Below are 22,340 nucleotides of genomic sequence, written 5' to 3'. Positions count from 1 at the left end.
CACACATAACACACACACACACACACACACACACACACACACACACACACACATACATACATACATACATACACATATATATATATATATATATATATATATAGTTGAATCAAAACAAGCTGTATTTGATTGGATTGTTTTGAATCCTTACAATGACAAGCAAATTTACTGAGACATGTAGCTATTACTTTTTAAATACTGAATTCATATCCTACCAAAGTCATCTTTGGCTTTCTTTACAGTATTTATATAATAATTTACTAGTCAAATACTGAAGATACATAAATAGATCTATACAGCATTCTAAATATGGTCGAATTGTTGAATTAATAAAAGTCATGCTCATTACATCTTGAAAACAAAACAGTTATGCATGCCCTAGAGACCCAGTTGGTTATGTAATGCATTGCCCCTGTCACTCTCTAACATGTGGTAAGAAAAGAATCTAGCTGCATAAAACCCCAATAGTAATAGGAATATGCAAATAACTAAATTAATAAAAATGTAAAAAAAGAAAAAAAACAAAGCCATTGTACCAAAATTATTTTGAAAAAGTGAATATAAAATAGTAAAAATAAAAGAATATGATAGTTTTTTCCTCAAATGATTTAATTTTTCTCTTCCTACATGCATTAGCAAAGAGAATGCCAGTTTCAAGCAATAATTGAAACAGATGTCAACAGTGACATTCACAAGAAGACAATAAATATATTTGCTAAGGTAAAAACAATAAACGTATTTGTTAAGGTTATTTTTAACATTTTAACTTGTCAATAACAAAGAATAAAATTATACAAGTTTCTTTGGAATTATGGTGGGAGTTTGAATTTCAGAACTACTTAAATTAAGAAATATAATCAGCGAAAACAACCAAACTATTTATGATGCAAAGAAATAAAATATGAAGGGAAAACAAAACAAATAATAATAATAAAATTAAAAAGGAAAAAATAAACAGAAATAGTTTTTTGACAAGAGAAATACATTTTTTGTGCTTTTAAAGTCAAAGAAATAAATTAAAATGATTTACAGCCGATGATTACATTGGTGATTTAGTGATTATCAATAAATACATAAATAAATAAATACATATACATAAGCAGCCTCAGAGAAAGGATGAACACAAAGTGTAAAACGACGTCTAAAATCAATTAATTTCATTGGAATGACAATCTTCTTCTAATTGATGAAATAGGAGCTATATTAAAATATAGGAAATTCTGTGAAAAGGTTAATAGCAAAAGCAAAGGATTTGACTATTTTTAAAATACAAATTTGTTTTGTAAGTCATCAAAATGACAGGACAGTGACAATATGTTAAATGTATGGGCTTAGCTTTGTTAATATTTATTTTCTAGTTTATTTGTTTCATATATTGTTTGATTTTGTTTTGCTTTTAGATATTTGCAATTTATTAATTCTAATTGCTGTCAACAAATATATTGCAATTTCATTACAATTGGCTGCCAAAAGAATGACTGTTAATTTTCAGTCTTTCTATCTCACTCCTTCACTTTCTCCTCTTCATATTCACATACACAAGCATAGCCACTCATGTGTGTGCATCATATGCCTATGTGTGTGTGTGTATATATATATATATATATATATATATATATATATATATATATTCTTATATACTCTATATTAATATATATGTATGTATGACTGTATACAAACATACTTCCACTCATATAGATATATATCTTTTTTAATTAGCCAGGAATAATACAGAGTTACTAAAGTCCATCGAGTTTCATACTTAAGCACTTATCAAACTTAACAAACAGGCAATGAGGTAAAAATGATTTCTTATACTCAAATGAAGAATATTCTGGAAAACAGCCATAACTAATTCGTTGTGGCAGGACATAAATCTGAATACACCTGGACACAAAGAATATTAATATACTATAGATTATTAATAAGTAGAATGCTTACATATGAACATATATGCATGTACAAATGCGTAGCCATATTTTTTCATAAAAGAATAATTGAATGATATATGAATGCTAACACACACAAACATAAATATGCATGCACACACTCAAATATTCATAAAATATTCATGCATACATGTGTGTGAGAGAGAGAGTGTGTGTGTGTGTGTGTGCCTTGATATGGGGTGCATATGATTTTATGGGGTGTATATAAATATAGTCATATTGTATGAGAAAGGAAATCATGTGGAGAGATGAAATGGAAGGTAAGAAAAGGGATTGAAGCAAGCAATAAATGATAAGAAAACTGAAAAATAAAGATATAAAAAAATATTTAAAAAGTAAAGTTTGTTTCCCAGTCATAAGTTTCTAGGTTCAGTCTCTCTGCATAACATCTTGGGCTAGTGTTCTCTATTATAGCCATGGGCTAACGAAAGCCTTGTGATTGTATTTGGCAAACAGAAAATGAAAGAAGTATGCTGTGTATACATATATGCATGTGTGTGTCTTTGTAAGTATATATCTCTCACCACAGTTTGACAACCAGTGTTGGTCTGTTTACATTTTCATGGCTTAGTGGTTCCACAAAGGAGACTGATAAAATAAGTGCCATACTTAAAAATAAGTACTGGGTCAATTTGTTCAGCTAAACTCTTCATGAAAATGCTCCAGAGATAGAGATAGACAGCAACATCAGCACTGATGAGGAGGAGTATAGTACTTCTACTGTTATTTTGTCATTGGAATTATACTAAACTTACTGGTGAGTGGAAAGTAATATTGTAATAAGTGAAAAGTAATAATGATAGCAAATTGACTCATCTTGTTTGAAAATTGTGAGATTGCTGTTTCTTTCATGTTACTCTACTAGTCAGCACCAACTTGCAAGCTTCACTGCTCTATCATGTGACTATTTTGAGGCCCTGGAATGAGGCTACATCATCAGTATTGTGCAGGAGCTCTCTGATATGTAGATAAATTATTAAAATGCCTCATTTAAAAATCATATCTTAAAAATCTCAGTATGGGGTTTCATATAACATGAAAAAGATAGAAAACAATTTATTCTTTGGATTGTTTCACATTTAAATTTGAAATTAAATCATGTTTATTTAAAGTAATGCTAGCATATTATTTAAGTAATACCAGGAGACAATAAAAGTTCACACAATATATACCGTCTATATGTTTTCACATTTTGCTTAGGCATAGCAATACTAATAACTTGGTATTAGAACTCAATATGCTTCAGAATTATGCATTGAGTAGAGATTATAATAAGAAATTAGATAAATGACAAGGGAATAAGAAATTATGCCATGAACCTCAGCAGCTAACAGTTTTTACTGCTATAAGATGCAATGCATTCACAGTTGTGTGATTGTATATCACCCAATAGGCTCATCAGAGCCTCAATGTGTGTGTGTATAAGCACATATCATATCCATGTGTATATATATGTATATATACTCTTTACTCTTTTACTTTTTTACTTGTTTCAGTCAAGCAAATCGACCCCAGGACTTATTCTTTGTAAGCCTAGTACTTATTCTATTGGCCTCTTTTGCCGAACCGCCAAGTTACAGGGATGTAAACACACCACCATCGGTTGTCAAGCGATGTTGGGGGGGGGGGGCAAACACAGACACACAAACATATACACAAACATACATATATATACATATACACAACGGGCTCCTTTCAGTTTCCATCTACCAAATCCTCTCACAAGGCTTTGGTCAGCCCGAGGCTATAGTAGAAGACACTTGCCCAAGGTGCCACGCAGTGGAACTGAATCCAGAACCATGTGGTTGGTAAGCAAGCTACTTACCTCACAGCCACTCCTGTTAAAAAAATAAAAACATCAAAGACACTTCATGAGGCACATTTCCCCAATTTTGTGGCGAATATATTCCCCTCCTGGGTGAGATGTTGGTTCATTGTAGGATTACTCATTCTTGCTAGCTGAATGGATTGGAGCAATGTGAAATGAAGTGTTTTACTGAAAAACACCATACAACTCTGGAATATTGAAACCAAAATTTCACACTGATAAGTGCAACACACCAACCAGTATAACATATGCCTCCACATATATCAAGGTACTTATAAATATATGTATGCAGATATATATATATATATATATATATATATATATATATATATATATATATATATATATTATGTCTATTTATTTATTTAAACAGTTCACATAATATATAAATACAAGTGTAAAGTACTAGTAATTTCTAGAATAGAGAAAGAACACCAGTTTCTTACAGCTGTTCCTGCCAAAGGGTCACAGTAATCCACATGTTATTTCCATCTTTTCAGTGAACTGTAATAATCTGTAGATAAAATTAGGGTACTTGGGTATGCCTCTAAGCTTCGTCAGAGAATTTTGTAAGATAGTCCAAGAAGTTCATAGGGTTAATTTATGCATATATATATATATATATATATATATATATATATATATATATAGGCTAGTAGAGTTAGCGGTTGGAATAACAATCTAAGGGATAAGAATATCAGTTTTGTTACCAGTATAAATTACATATGTTAACCCTGGGCATACATATGCAAACATATGCTATAGGATACAGGCAATAACAAAGATAAACAAGTGTTTATCAGGAATCAAATTTAGATGGGATGAAATTCTGTATAAAAAAATGATTTACTGATGCACTTCACTTAGAAAGTTTTTAAAAAATCTTATTTAAATATATCTTCATTTATTACTCTCATATTTGTGAATAACATATTTGCAAAAAATTAAAGCAATTGAGTAATTTTTTAAAGCCTTAAAATATATTTTTTAAAATCTGGATGGTGTATAGATGACTCCTGCTGTGCACTGTTTGGCAACTTCTACTATAACTTCACCAAGATGCTAATTCTACTAAATCAAGTATTTCAACTATAATAGATATTTTACATGTTATGCATTTCTTACTCAAATGAGATCAGATGTCTGTTTACCAACAATATAAAACAAATTTGATCCTGATGGATATTTACAGCTAAACTTTAAAAATGCAATAGAAAGTTATAATAATGTTTTAATTGTGTCATCCATTAGTTTATAATATTATTTCAACATTAATAAGACAATTCTTATGCAGATTCAGATGCTGTGTAAAACACCTGTAATGGGTTTAGAAAAATCAAAGTACAATATAACAAACATGCATTTTATTTTATTCTTTTTTACAATGAATGAAGCTAATTATTTTATGCAGCAGGTGTGGCTGTTTAAATATTGTATTTTGTATTTAGAATACTTTACATACTTGGTCTGGGTTTGAATAATACTGAGATGAAATTACCAAATGGATACAATATTTTTGAATAACTGCTTTTTTTTATTTAATATTGCTTAAAACTAGAGGTAGTCGATAGCTTCCGCTATCTGGGCGACCAAGTTAGTAGTGGGGGTGGGTGCGCTGAAAGTGTAGCTGCTAGAATAAGAATAGCCTGGGCAAAGTTTAGAGAGCTCTTACCCCTGCTGGCGACAAAGGGACTCTCACTCAGAGTAAAAGGCAGACTGTATGACGCATGCGTACGAACAACCATGCTACATGGCAGTGAAACATGGGCTGTAACTGCTGAGGACATACGTAAGCTCGCAAGGAATGAAGCCAGTATGCTCCGTTGGATGTGTAATGTCAATGTGAATACCCGTCAGAGTGTAAGTATCTTGAGAGAAAAGCTGAACATTAGAAGCATCAGTTGTGGCGTGCAAGAGAGACGATTGCGCTGGTATGGACATGTGGTGAGAATGGAGGAGGATAGCTGCGTGAAAAAGTGCCACACCCTAACAGTTGAGGGAACCCGTGGAAGAGGTAGGCCCAGGAAGACCTGGGCTGAGGTGGTGAGGCAAGACCTTCGTACATTGGGCCTCACCGAGGCGATGACTACGGACCGAGACCTTTGGAAATGGGCTGTGCGTGAGAAGACCCGGCAAGCCAAGTAAGATCGTTGCCAGTGCCCCTGGACTGGTTCTTGTGCGGGTGGCACATGAGATGCACCATTTTGAGCGTGGCCGTTGCCAGTACCACCTGACTGGCTCCTGTAGGATTTTCGAGCGAGATCGTTGCCAGTGCCCCTGGACTGGCTTGTGCGGGTGGCACATAAAAGACACCATTTCGAGCGTGGCCGTTTTCGTGCGGGTGACACGTAAAAGCACCCACTACACTCTCTGAGTGGTTGGCGTTAGGAAGGGCATCCAGCTGTAGAAACTCTGCCAAATCAGACTGGAGCCTGGTGTTGCCATCCGGTTTCACCAGTCCTCAGTCAAATCGTCCAACCCATGCTAGCATGGAAAGCGGACGTTAAACGATGATGATGATGATGATGATGATTGCTTAATTCTTTTAAGTATCCACCATAAGTATCAAGATAATTTGGAGATATTACATGTAAGAGATTAACATTTTACTAAGGAATATATTTGTTGCTCACTCAATTCTTGCCATTAAAGCAGAATTTAATGTTGTCTCCATGGAGAGATGGTTCTTGTGTCAGAGGAAATATCAGGAGGGATGACAAATGAAGTAGGATGATTTTGAACTCCCATATATGTATTAATGAAATTAAACATACTGTAAGCTTTGCCTTGCTCCCTATTTTTCCTTCTTTTAAAGCATAAATTATAATACATCTTAGTTTTATAACAGAACACTAACCAAAAGCTAAAAGTATGCATGGCCACATTCAAAATGGAAAATACAATCTCTTTGACTGGGTTATTTTCTTTGGCTTTGTCTAATTCTTTATTCCCTGTTAACATGCAAGTGGTAGATTGTGTATTATTTTATAATATTAGCTACTCTGCAAAAGAATAAGGAATCAACTTCTTTCCTCACAAAGATATACTAAAACAAATATAGAAATTAAAAAAATATATCTAAGGAAATGAATGATTTCATGAATTACTGAATATGAAAAGTTATATAAATTGATTCTGTGGGAGTCGTTTTCTTTTCCCCTGGGCAGATCAATGCATATTACTTTTGAGCTGTTGAAACAAGTGTTTTTTTAGAACAACCTTTTGAGTGATGTCTATGTTACCATGTTATCATGTATATGATAACACACGCATCTCTTTGTTCCCAGTCTCCTTTCCATATTACATACCTTTGTCTTTTATGTACTATCCCATCCCACTGAGTCATTGACATTTAGCTGGCAACTAATTGACTAGTTTCCCATATTTTACTCCTCCAGCTTCATGCATCTTCCACACAATTCACACCACTTCAAACTCCACCATAAAGCACTGACCTTCATCTTCCCCTAGTTTTCAATTTCACAATTCTTTTTTCTGAATCACAGCTTTTGTTTTGGATAATGGCAACAGCTTTATTTTTTTGAGAAAAGGCAAATGTCCAAATTGTTGAACTTCCCATCTTACCCATTACTTGAGATATCTTTAAACTATTTAGTGATTGGTTGTGATTTCCTCAATAACAATCCTTTTTCTTTAGCTCACAGACACATGGTTTCTTCTCCCTGCCTTTACTATTTCAAATGAAACAGTACTGAAACGTCTATTACTCCGAACTAGCTCTCTGCTTCCTCCTCAGTCTAACTCCATTTCTTCTGTGCCCATCACAATTACTGTCTCTCACTTGGAATACTTCGCAGAAAACTTGGCCCAGTTCTTCTTAATTAAAAAGGAAACCCTTTGAAATATCTACTTTTCTTATGTTCTTTCAAAAGATGTTCAATATTAACCTTAGCCATGTCAATCTCGTGGATCCGTTTACTTAGGAAAGCTGCAAAAGTTACAGGAATTGGTCCACATCTTCTGATTTACTTATATATAACAATTAGAGCCCCACATAATTTCTGTGGTAAAGTTTGAAATCAAGACTGTGTTGTCAGTAGTCAAAGGAAAAATGCTGACAGAACAAATGAAGAGAGAAACAGTATTTGGCAACTAAATTCTTATGTTAAGTTGTTTTCTCTCAGGAACAACTAATTAATCAGTCAGAAACAAGTAATATATTTTCATCTGCCTAAAATATATTTCTGCCTAAAGACAGTCATAAAATGTCTAATAATTTCAATTATGAATCGAATGGCTGTGTGGTAAGAAGCTTGCTTCCCAATGACATGGTTCCAGATTCAGTCGCACTGCATGGAACCTTGGGCAAGTATCTTCTGCTATAGCCCCCAAATGTTTCTTAAAATTGAACTATTTTCTTTATTATTTTATCATATATTTTTTGTTGGTCTATCAAACACTTGGAATTACTATATGGAAGTGGGGCAAAATTGGTAACTGGTTCAAAATCAATAATTTCTGATTTCTTGTTATTTTCTCTCATTTTGTACCATTGCATCATCTTTGGGTGTAAAATTTGGTCAGTATATGTGTCATAGTTTGAAAGTTTGAAACATAGGTGACAGGTACTATTTTCAAGAAAATTTTCGTCAAATTTGACCTGATTGTAATTGAGGTAGCTGATAAAATATCTGGATAAGTTTGGGCGAAGAAGCTACAGTGAAGAAGCTATAAAAAATATTTTATGCTGAGTCTTTAAATTTAGTTGAGTTTCATTAATCTAATATTATGTGCTATTTTTACATAATTATTATAAGTCATATTAAACACAAAAATAAGAATATGAATAAAAATATAATAAAGATATATTTGTAATGTATATATTTTTATTATATTTTTATTCATTATATATACATTACAAATATATCTTTATTATATTTTTATTCATATTCTTATTTTTCTTTTTAATATGACTTATGATATGTATTTTGAAGTTTGATCCATTAATAATAATAACAATAAGATAAATAGCCTGAGGACGCACTGGTGGATTTATGTATTAGGTATGGCATTAATAAACACCCCACCAGCACAGAAACACGTGCAGCATTGATTAGAAATGTCTTCTTTCTCCACAGACTAATAACAGGTAAGTTACATATATTTTTTCAAATAATTTTATTATATTTTATAGTAGGTTTTTAAATGCTTATATTATTTTATTATTATTATTTTATTGGATATAACTTTCTATGTGTATTTCATACAGTAAGGTTGTCCTGAAATAGAAGCTGTGGTTCTATTGGCAAAATACCAAATTTGTAATAATATTATAAATGATACTGTTAACATTGCATTAGTAAAGTGTAAAATAGTAAATTTCCTGATAACCTGGAATACTTATTATTCCCTAAAATTTTATATATATATATATATATATATATATATATACACACTCACACCCACGCATACACACACATATATATGTAAATGTACTCACTTCTGTCAGCCTGTCAGATCAAGTTGACCTCTACATCTTTTGGGAGACTCAGTGAACAAGTCTTTCAGAATGAGCCTTAGAGCAAGTGAAAATATACCCATTTATCGAGCTGTTCAAGTATCCATCCTCCTGTATAAATCTGAGTCTTGGACCCTTTATCTGCACCCAATCAGACAACTGGAAGTGTCCCATGTCAGATTTTTTTATCTCACATGGCAGGACAAAGTGTCTTATATTGAAATTCTCCAGAGGGCTAGGATCTACAGCATAGAACTTCTTCTCTGAACAGGCCATGCGATTTGCATGCTGGGTAAAGGCTCCCAAAGATGATCCCCTTCAACAAGATTGAGACTGGATGTAAGCCACATGGACGTCCAATACTTCATTTTCACGATCATCTCAAGCTGCCTCTCATTCTTTGTGGTGTCCCTCCTAATCGGTTTGAGCCACTGGTTGTTAACTGGAAGACATAGAGGTCCATGTGTGATGTTGGAGTAAAGTGCTTTGTAATTGAATGTAGAAAACTAAATGAAGAGAGGAGAAGTTATCATTAACCCCTTGCAGTTGCTGTTTGGATTCATATTCATTGCCCTTAACACACCAGCATCTGCCTACCTAATATCAGTCTTATCAACCACATCTGCTCCCATGAGAAACAATGTACTGGATGTGGGGGGACGTCTTGGATTAACACTGTCATTATCTTTGCTGGCTTGTCATGAGCTAAACTAAGCTAATACATTTATATGCATATGTGTACATATAAACCATAAAAACCAGGAGATATGAGAAGATAATATATATTCATTTAACCATGTAACATCCTTAGGATTATGGTCATGTCACACCATTTTTCATACAAAATTAATTTCAGTGTGAAACAAATCATAGTTACATGTTGGCATTGTTACATTGTTACATGGTTACATATTAGAATTAATATTTACACTCAACATTATTCACTACAAATGTATATTCACAAGCCAATGGAAATAAGGGAAGTTAGTCTATCAGATCACCAGAACATCATGATTGCACCATCAATCCACTAGATGTGTATTTGGGTATGTTTATTTTACTGTCTCTGTCATGCAAGAGGTGGTCTTTGTTTCCAATCTTCGATGTAATCATGTCTGAGCATGGTGATATATTACCTTACTTGGAAACAGGTGAGGGATGGCAATGGAAATGGCATCCACCTATGGAAAATCTGTCTGATCAATGCAATCATAAAAGTGCAGATGTTTGATACATTCATTCACACATACATACATACAAAGATACATACATACATACATACATATATATATTAGATTGATGATAATATTTTTAACAGAGACTTTATAACCATATATGATTGTCGAAGTTCTTCAATTCTGTATTTGAACATATATGCATTTGACTGCTAACATTTATCAATGGCTTCTTCCATTGTTTTCATGTGCCATTTTCTATCTTTATTGGTATTCTTGATGACATGGGTATGCTAATAATAATAATAATAATAATAATAATAATAATAATAATAATACTCCAGAAGGTGCTCGAAAAATAAGTGGTAATACCTTAGTTCACTGGTAGAGAACAATTGACACTGTAGTGCATTTCCAGCGTTAGAAGCTGTGCAAAGGCAATAATAATAATAACAATAATAATAATAATAATAATAATAATAATAATAATAATAATAATAACAATAATAACATTTCTTGATACAGCGTCAGGCAATGGCTCTCATGGCTTCTGATCTTAACTGATTAGAAGTGTTATCATGTACATGTTATCATGTACATGTTTTGATATAAAAGATGGGCTACAGAAAATATTCTGCTCTGTACCACAGGTTTGCTTCTTAGTTGCTTGACCTTAACCAGTTGAGCATATCCCTTATATGCGGTGAGATCGGCACTGGACCGACACCTCAATGCCAAACACGAAGGATGCAGAGTCCAGGCTAAGATACGTGCAATGGGCCTCGAGGATATCAATGTTGCCGGATGGGCTCGCTCGGAAGAAACCCGACATGGCGCAGAAGCTACGATTGGGTCTGTAGTAGATGAGCACGGACAGGAGATCCAAGGACAAGAAGAGATATGCGAGGCCTTTCACAAGTAATTCGCCGCGTTGTTCGGGAGGGCGGGACGTTGAACCATGGGGATGCCTTACGGCGTTTCCTGGTCGGCGACCGCTTGTCTTTTGGCACGTGGTGCTGAGCGCTGTGAAGGACCGATCACGGCCTAGGAGGTTATAGCGGTGCTTTTCGAGTGCCCTGGGGACAAGTCACCGGGATTGGATGATCTACCTTATGAATTTTATAAAAGTATGCTCGGAAAAATACTGGCCAGCATGTACACGAATTGGCAGCAGAATGGGAGAATTCCCAAAGTTGTGAGCCGAGGAGTGGTGACACTGATCAGGAAGGACCTGAGCAAGGGGGATAACATTAATAGTTTTCGGCTCATAACTCTGCTAAACACAGAGTTAAAGATTTTGGCCAAGGTGCTAGGCTAAGAGTGTGATGATTGTCGTGGGCGACCTGGTAGGAGAGGCACAGACATGTGCCATCCCAGGAAGGACGATACACGACAACCTTCGCCTCATTCACTACACCATAGAGCGGGTTGGTAAAATTCCTGGCAAAAGTGGGGAAATGGTGAATTTAGACCAGTCTAAGGCTTTCGATAGGGTTGACCATGGATACCTGGCGGTGGTCCTTCCAGGGCTGGATCGAAGCCATGTATTGCAATATCGAATCTGTAGTCCAGATGAATAGGTTCTTCTCGAACATCTTCGCGATCGAGAGTTCGGTTCGCCAGGGCTGCCCCTTGTCCCCGCTACTGTACGTATTGGCATTTGAGCCACTGTTGTGGAGGCTAGGGAATATGGGGGCGGACCCGCGTGATCTCTGTTACGGGAGAAATGCGACGGCATATGCGGATGATGTCACCATCATCATATCTGATGAAGGGCAGCTACTTCGTGTAGAAGACGCCATCAAAGGATACGAGACGGTGTCAGGAGCTAAGATTTACCAGGGGAAATCAGTCGGCTTGCAACTCGGCACCTGGCGGGGCAAGTCGATGCCCCCCAACAGCGTTGTCGGACGCTGGACGGAGGGTCCGGTTATAATGCTCAGGATCTGGTTTGGATCTCCAAGTGGAGAAGAACTGGAGCGAGGTGGTGAGCAAGATATCGGCCATAGCCCAGACTTGGTCTGAGAGGACGTTGTCCTTGTTGGGAAGGGCCGGGGTTACACAGGTGTTTATAGCATCAGTGATAACCTACCGCCTAATCGTCGTGCCTTGCCCCGGTGTGTGGCTTAACAAGTTGGAACGGATCTTTTTCCACTTTTTGTGAAGAAGGAAAATGCCACTTGTGAGGCGCTCCATCTGCTGCCAAAATCTTTTAAAGGGTGGGCTGGGAATGCCTTGCTTATGATGTGTAAGTACACGCTGAGGCTGAGCCATCTCCAGTGCAACCTGGATGGTGAGCAGGTGTGGTCACTGCATGCCAAGCAACTCTTTCCGCAATTAAAGTCACTTACGGACTTCAGCACATGGATCAAGCAGAGACCTAGGGCGGCAGTGGGAGTGCAGACAAGCACTCACTCTTTTCTCTCGGGTGAGCAACGTTGGCAGTCGGGTTACCACTGCGGAATTTTATAGAGGGTTGGTAGAGCTTAAGTCCACTGATACCCTGGGGAAACTCTGGGCCTCGATGAGGAGCAGCTAACCAGCCTTTTCGGAAGAACCTTTGGACCGAGGTTCTTGGATAACTTCCAGAAATCCTTGACCTGGTTGTGCTACCGATCGGCCTTGCCGGTTCGAGAGAGGTTGTCTAGACATGGTTTTAACACCTCCCCCACGTGTCCGAGGTGCGGACGTGCCAGTGAAACGGTCTAGCACGCCTTCGTACACTGTGAGGAGTTGAAGGAGTTGATAACCTATGTCGAACAGCTGATGTCGGATGCGGAAAGAGTACGGCTCTCGACTGAGTCCATGATAAAGATCGTACCACCTTCTTCGTTCAACAAAGAAAAGAAGGCAGCATTTCTCTGCGTAGTAGCCATACCGAAAGAGACTGTATGGAGAACTCGAGTGAAAGGGATTGTGATAGGCCAGTTCATCTCTGAACGCGGGCTGATGGATTATTTCAACTTCCATCTGGCAAGTAAAATGTGTCTGGAGAAGAGGAGCTTGTTGCAAAGTACGTTCGGGAAAAGATGGATGTCAGTAGTAAGAAAGTTGAGAATGAATGGGGCCGTGCTAGCATAGTCGGTCAAAACAAAAAGGAAGGAAAAAGCAACCTAAAAGAAGAAAACAATTAAAATTAACGCGGAACATTATTTTATTTTATTATCGTATATAATTTTATTAATTCACCCTCCTACGTTTATATAATTTTTAATCTCATTCGTAACCAAAACTTTGTTGTGTAAGAATGTAATGCCTGTCCCTTGTGATGTCTCCTCTATGTGTACCTTTTATAGGTTAATAAAGAAATTCGTTTGGTTCCAGACCTTCTGAGGTTTAGCCACTGACCACAGAGCCAGTTCCAGCGACGACACAACAACAGCCACATGGAAACTCATCAACACTTCGTCCAGCAACAGATTCCATTTTCGTCGCCACCATCATCTTCTTAAAGACATCAACTTTTCTACGTACACACCACCAGCAACGCTCGCATAGGCTCTATCTCCACACTGTGAATTACTTCACCATAGTTAACAGCAAATACAACCTGCGACAACCTTCTGTAACAAGTAACTGGCAGCAGCTTTGAAACCACAACTTCTTACACGACATGTGCCTCTCCTCGGCTCTGCATTGCTTCCACAACTTCTTGATACAGCACCTCAACTACTGTGTACCTTGACTACGAACTGGTATTTATCATCTTATTGACATATTTCTATGCTCTGTACTTATTGCACACACATACATCTGTGTTTTACACATACACTTTGTATACATAACGGCCTGTCTATTATTATGTTTATATGTCACACACAGAGACATACATGTTAACCTATAAATAAAATTTTCCCTTAAACATTCTACTGGCTGTGTCTCTCTTTTTCTTCTGGCACTTATACGCATTTATCCACTTTTCATATTTTTATTTGTATCGACCATGTGATAAACTAAAGGAGCCATTCCTCGTCACCTCTCCTGATCGCACGGTCGTTACATATACATATATATATATCTACAATAGTCTTTCAGTTTCTGTCTACTGACTCCACTCACAAAGTTTTGATCGGCCTCAGTGGAAGGCACTTGCTCAAAATGCTATACAGTGGGACACAAATTGGAACCATGTGATTGGGAAGCAAACTTCCTATCACACAGCCATGCCTGCACCCATGACTAGGTGAGTATTTCTTCTCTCGTTTGGGTAATTATGTCATGTTAATAATTAATATTCCATCATTCGTCACATTCGTAAACTTCAAAACTTAAAATACAAAACACTATTTTATAGAGACTGTAATTAACCATTCCTTAAAAGGGACAATTTTGCATCAAATCATTCAACTACTGATAATAACTTTTACAATTACTTTATAGAAATTGGTTTAGAATATTTTTGTTATATTATTTTCATCTCATAACTGTAGCAATATTTTAGATTTAATCTTTATAATTGAAGTTGTCTTGATAACAAAAATTATGAATACGAATCTATTTTTTTCAAATTCAGATCATTTTTAGATTAAAAGAACAATGAAGCCATATAGTATAGCCAATGATAATAATATGAAACTTAAATTTTGCTATTTGAAATTAACTATTATAACACTATTTCTACTTATTTAAACTAAACAATGTTGTCATCTTTTTGTCTACTGCACAACAGTTGACCAGTTTTCAGCTTTCTGTAAATCTTCTAGCATTTTGTTTTTTTGTGCATGTGTAACTGAATTTTGTTACTTTGTTTGATTCATTCTACTGAGCACAGTCTGATATATCATCATATGAATATTACATAGGAAATAGAAAAGTTGCTTAAGAAATATAAGAATAATTTTAGTGTCTCTAAATATTAAAATTTGTTTCACGTATGGTTTGAAAAGTTAAGACTTTGAGATATCTAACTATGAAGTACATGTATCAAACTCTAAATCTGATAAGAAAGACTGTGAAAATATAATAAATCTAGTTAAAGTTGTAAAAACAAAATACATGTAGCACTTTCTGAGGGTAATTAATTCTTGAGGATTTACATGAAAGAATAATTTAGATAAGTTGTTGTTTCCATTAAAAAAAATTTTTTTTTTTTAGATTACTGAGATGAAATTTTGCTAAAGATTTAAATCTGATACTGTTTTTTGATTATCTTTCAAAATTGAATTTGAAAGATTGTCGGGCCCAGATGGTATTCTTCACTATTTCTTAAAAACTTAACACATTAAATTTCAGAACGACTTTTTAAAATTTTATATTTCTATTTTAAGCTAGAACATTTCTCAGTCAGTGGAAAATTTCAAAAAATTTCGTTTATTTGAAAAGATTTTCTTATCAGAAGTTACAAATAATCGTCCCATTTGTTTGCTACTACTAATATAGTTATGGAAGTGATAATTAAAGAAAATTTGTACATTTTTTAAGAAGCAAATAGCTTTATATTCGATTTAGAGTTTGGATTCACATCTAAAAGATTAAGAGATAGTTAACTTTTAATGCATTTAAAGGAATGGATAAAACTTTGTGATAATAATTGACGTTTGATAAATTATATCTGGGTTTTGTTAAGGTATTTGATAATGTTTTGCATCCAAAATTGATTTAAAAATAACTAATTAAGTTTCATGTGACAGGTAAATTACTGAATTGATTGAAAGTTTTCTATTTCATTTACTAGTGTTTTTTCAGATACTTGTTTAATCACTTCCAAAGTGCTGCAAGATAATTTTCTATGACCAATTTAATATTTGGTCTATATAGATGATTCATAAAAGTGTGTAAATAATGTTATATGCTAAATATGTTTCTCATTTACAAACACTAGAATATAGAGTATTAGAGATTTAACCATGATGTAAAGAGAAATTAATAACCAACTTGATGTTACTTATGAATTTTTTTTTAGTTAGCATCCATGTCAAAGTATTTGAGGTCAATTTTTAGATTACATATTTTTTGGTTTAACCATGACACACGTAATCTTTTAATAAAATAATTGAACTTAGAAATGAGCTGCCTTCACTCACATGTTTCATAAAAGTTGTATTAAGCAACTATTTTTAGTAAAAGACTAGAAGCAAGCATTTGCTAACTGATGAAATTGCTTAACCTGTCTGTGTTTTATACATTAATTTTTATTGATTTATTTTTATTTGAAACATTTTATCTAGTTTTGACTAGACATTTTAATTTTTTTCATAACTATACTTGAATTTAAATTTCATATCCACTATTGAACATTCTTATGTATTTTTATTTACATTATTATACATTACACATAAATCATTTCATCCTGAAACTTCATAGATATTTTGATATTTAATTTCTAGCAATATTTACTTACATATTATGTTACCCAAAGGCAGTAGAATATTTTTCTATATATCAGATTCTACTATAAATTTATGACACTGTAATAGCATATGATATATTGTATTGCTGAAAACTTTTTCCCAAACGATAGGTCAAATAAATATGTACAACAATTCTAAATTCTATTATTTAACACATAACTATTTTATTTTTACCTCAGGGCCAACTAATGATTAGGTAATCATCTACTATATGGAAACTCATTGTGTATATGTGTATAGATATGTGCACACATATACAAAGTTTTGCCTGTATCTGTAAGCATGTGTGTCTTTGCATTTGTTTATCTTTGTCACTGTCTTTCAGTTGACGTCGTTTTGTTTACCTCTCTATAACTTAGTGGTTCAGCAAAAATTGAACGATGGAACAAGTAGCAAACTTCAAAATGAGTACCGAAGTTGATTTGAACAATCAAGCATTTTAAGATAGAACCCCAGTATAGCTAAACTCCTTTGACTGAAAAGTAAAAGAATTAGAAGAATATCTATTGATGTGTTTGTGTGTGTGTGTGTGTATGTGTGTGTGTGTGTGTGTGTGTGTGTGTGTGTGTGTGTGTGTGTGTGTGTGTGTGTGTGTGTAAATATAAATTTATGTTAGTTCATCAAGAAGTAATATATTGCAGAATTTAATTTGTAAATATTGAGTAGAAGGAAAAGTATTTGATATCAAAAAGAAGAATCTAAAAATAACTGAAAATAATTAGTTTCATTTGTTAGAACTAGATTTAGATGAATGATGAAGTTCTCCAGGCATGATATTTCATATTTGGCACCCCAGCTTGCAGTACTAATTAGAAATATTCAACAACTAAATTGGTGAGCAGGATAAGCTTTTACGATTGGTTAGATAATGCAATCTTGTGTTAGAGTAACCAAAACTATTTGTGAACTCTTCTGTACTCTTTTACATCTGTACTATTCTCTGTAAATTGTCTCAGTTGTTATAATGCCTAATGTATTCATTAATGGTGTTTACTTGTTCCAGCTTTCTATGATTTAAATACAAATTCGTAGAGGTCAGTTGTGCTTTGCATTGTTTTTGGTGGTGGGGGATTGATAAATGAAATAAGTGTCCTGGCCAGTGGTTTGAACGTAGAAAGAGATGGGTATGTTTTGTTATTTTAGCAGTGCCTTCAGATTTCAAAGTTTCATCTAGAGCTCCAATATGCTATGGTGGTCTCTTCGAGTGAATTAAAAGTAACCTCAAAATACAGCAAACTCAAAACAGCTTATGTCCATAAGGATGCAATGTGCTCACTAGACAAGGATAAAGATGATGATGATGATGTTTAATCAAATAAAACTGCTTGAATATAGTGTAGTTGGATGTATCGAGAAAGGATAAATAAAGGCATAAAACAGATGGGACGGAGTAAATAGAATACTGTATATAAAATAGGATATATGATAAGCGGTAAGTAATTGATGAATAAATAAATGATTAATGAATAAATAAATATGAATAAATGAATATATAAATAGGATAATGATTAAATGGTATAGCTACATAACTCCCTTTGGCTATTCCATTTATTCATTCATTTATTTATGTATTATTTAATGCTTAGTCTATAGTTTTCCTCTTATTCTATTAACTCTATCTTATTCACTCATATCCTGTCTCATTCCAACCTATCTTATTTGGACATTTGAATATTAATATGCGATGTAAAATGCTGATGCTAAAGAGTGCAAAATGATTTACTTGCAAGTCTGACTTATTCCAATTTAACCCTCTTTTCCTATTTTTCTTTAATTCGTGGATTCATCTATTATCTTAGCTCTTATGAAAGTTATCTCCCTTAATGTGGGCTAACACCATGTCAATGTAAGAAGTGGTACGTCATGCGAAGACACTTTGGATGTTGTCAGATAGCTTTAATCAGAATATCCAGCTGAAAATGTGTATAAATACCACCTGGTGATACATATGGTTTGGGTAAACCTAGGTGAAAGAAAACTAAATAGAATATTTACTTTTATTGGGGAAACCCATTGCACAAGTTTTAAAAACACGTAGTTTCATATCAGTAGACTATTAAAATCAGAAAATTAGAAGTATATTTATAGACAACATCTGGATAAAAAGTGACTTAGATGAAGTCCTTGACATCAGCATGGGCACTTGTGATTCAGCCTAGATGAATATGCTTACATAAAATACAATCCAAATTTTCTACTGCTAACATTATTAGGATGAGGAGAAATGCTCATAACATTACAAACGCTAGAGCTGTTGAAAACTTCACAGAGAGCATGAAACACTCCTTAAATAATTCATTCTGAATATTATTGATAAAAGACACCTCAAGAGCATAGACTTCGTTGATGTTCCCTAAACTTAAGTAGCTCTCATTACTCACCCAGGAGCAACCACATAAAACTGTAAACTATATATGCAACTCATCCAGCCAGCTATTCTCAGTTACTCAATACCAGTTCCAAAGCATATCTCTTAGATTACAGTATTACCACACATTAAAGCATGTTTGGTTAACATAGAGCTCACCAAGAATGAGGCTTTCAAACTGAACAGGTTAAAAAAAAGCATAGCAAATAACAAAAAAGGAGAAATTCACTCATATGGTATAATCCTCTATTCAATAGCCAGGTCGCCACACTCATTCCAAAGATCCCCCTAACTTATGAACTTAATTTCACACAATCATTGTCAGACATCAAGCATACTGAAGCAGACTTTCAACATAAAACAAACGATGGGTCCTGCACATGATGCACTAAATTACCTACTAAGCAATCAGTATTACCCCCAAAACATAGTATACTTCAGCTAAGTAACTGTATACAATTTACAAGGCACTGCAACAACTTGTTCAATGTTTTGCAAAAAAAAAAAAAAAATTGTTTTTTAAACATGAATATTTTCAGAATGAACTTTTTTATATTAAAACAAAGGGAAAAATTTTAAATTGCTATTTATATGTTATTATGCCATGATTTTACTGGTCTGGCTCACTTGAGATCAAATCGGATCAATATGTGGCATGTAAACTAAAATGAGTTTGACACCATGGTCTAAAAGGACCTGTTCAAGGTGATGCCCCAGCAGGATCATAGTCTAATGACTGAAACAAGTATGATATAAAAGATATAAAAAGGAATACAAATTCCAACAGCACAGCTTCGAATTTTTCTTCATTTCCATCTTATAAACAAGCACTATTCTATTCAGTATCCTTAAATTAACCAGACAAAAAATTGAACACATTTGTTTCAGCTTACATAGTTATCTCCAATTCCTTAGACACTTCAGCCTCTTGAAATTAACCCAGATGTATATATGTCTGTCAATGCACATATTTATTCATCATATTGTATACGATTATGCTTTTGAGGATATATGAATCAGTAGGAAACATCATTTTATACTGCTTTCTGAATTTATCACTCTAAATCATGTATTAATATATGTATTCCCAAATATATATGTATACGCATTTATATGTATATTGTATATATCTATCTTTCTCTCCCTATTCTCTCTCTGTCTTTCTCTTTCAGTATATAAATATGTGTGTGTGTGTCTGTTTGCATATGTCTGTATAAAGATAAATAGATAGAGAGGGAGAGAGAGACAGAGAGAGTCAGAGAGAGACAGACTGGCTGAAACAGATAGATAAATAGACAGACAGATAGATAAATACATACATACATACATACATACATAAATACGTACATACACACACACACATACGTACATTGGTAGATATCAGCAAATATCTATGTTTCATACATTGCAAACCATGTCTGTATTATTTTAATTGAATTATGGACATATAGAATTAATGTTTATATAGACGTAGAAAACATTCATATGCATATATATATATATGTCTATAAATGTTTGTATACACCACTTATCTGTATCCGTACTCCAATAATTTTCATATATTGTATTTAATTATATATTTTCTGCATAAAATATTATGTACAAGCAACTTGTGTGTATTTTTGTTATATGTACGTTCATAGTAATTTAAATTTACAATTTGAAGTTAGTATTTCTTTGCACAAACATACACATACACACATCTGTTTTCTCCACTCTCTCTACATATATGTGTATACACACACACATGCACATTAATGCTTATTTTTATGTTGAGTTATAATGAAAGCAGTTTAACATTAAATTGAAGAAATACTCAATACTTTTTATAAAGTGCATATTTATTATAATTTAACAAGAAACGGGAATGACCAAATCATCTATGTCACTGTCCCCAGCTGCTTGTAAAAGTATTATGTATGTATAATATATATATATATATGTATGTATGTACATATGTATGTATGTATGATTTAGATGTGCATTTTTAGGTTCCTGCCAACCAATTCAATGATTTTACCAAGATTTGGTATACAAGAAGTACCAGTGCAGGTGAATAATTTTCAGTGGGTGTATCTTGCACTGCACTACTCCAACCTATCAGCCCAAGAAGACTTTTGCTGGTGTGACATGAAAATTGACAAAACTATGAACTTCCAATATATATATACAAAACAATATTCTTTTCTTTTATAGGATTTTTTATGCATGCATTACTTCTCATATTTTTTAATATACTTATTTTCACACCTATTACTCCATAAATAAATAAGAAAACTTTTTCTTGTATTTACATTCACTATTACCTTATATAAGTTAGGCAATTATTTATAAAATACTACTATAGACTTCTCACCTCCTTTATGCCAAGCTAGATTCTCAGCACATATTGTGCTTTTCATTATTTATACAAAAAGATAATCAACCAATAAAATATAGAAAAGTACAACTTGTTTTAAAAACAGTTTTATGACTTTGTCTCAGCCTTATCTCCCCTACATTGCTATTATTTTTTTTCTCAACCTCTCAAAAACACTTCATTAACATTGAATGTATTTTTTCAATATTCTTAGCCACAGCAAGTATTTTCTTTCTTAATTCTGTAAAATTAACAACTATACTTATCTTGATTTCTTTATCTTATATTGATTCCACACAAATGAATATAAGTTATTACACTAACAATTTTTTTCCCATTATATAAATCTATTAAGTATTCCCTCACAACTCCGTATACATTTTCCACTTGGAGTTCAAGTAGCTTAAATAAAACTATATTAAATACTTTCTATTTCTTATTTCCACACAAGAAATTCTCATTTTTAAAATCGTTTCTTTAAATATACACCATACTTAATATTTCTTATATATCACTTATAACTATCAAATCAAATATTAATTTGAATATAGTTATGCTGTCCCATTGGACGCTTATATATATTATATTTTACTTCTTATGATAAATGCCTTATTTAGAGTGTATATCACTTAATTACTTATTTTTATATCGAGGGAATCTTTCTTAAATATCTTTCACTTATATTTTCAAATAACCATTAGCTGCATCAGTTTTAGTTCATACACAACTAGACTCAACAACACTACCTTAGCTTAATCTTTCATAAGGATAATATGTATATCCGAATATGTTATGTGATACTCACTCCATCAAATCTTCTGCAACAGTAATA

This window comes from Octopus bimaculoides, chromosome 4 (assembly GCF_046866305.1).
Source record: "Octopus bimaculoides isolate indiv1 chromosome 4, ASM4686630v1, whole genome shotgun sequence".
NCBI lineage: Eukaryota > Metazoa > Mollusca > Cephalopoda > Octopoda > Octopodidae > Octopus > Octopus bimaculoides.
The sequence above is the reverse complement of the archived record's forward strand: the minus strand, read 5'-3'. Positions refer to the sequence as shown.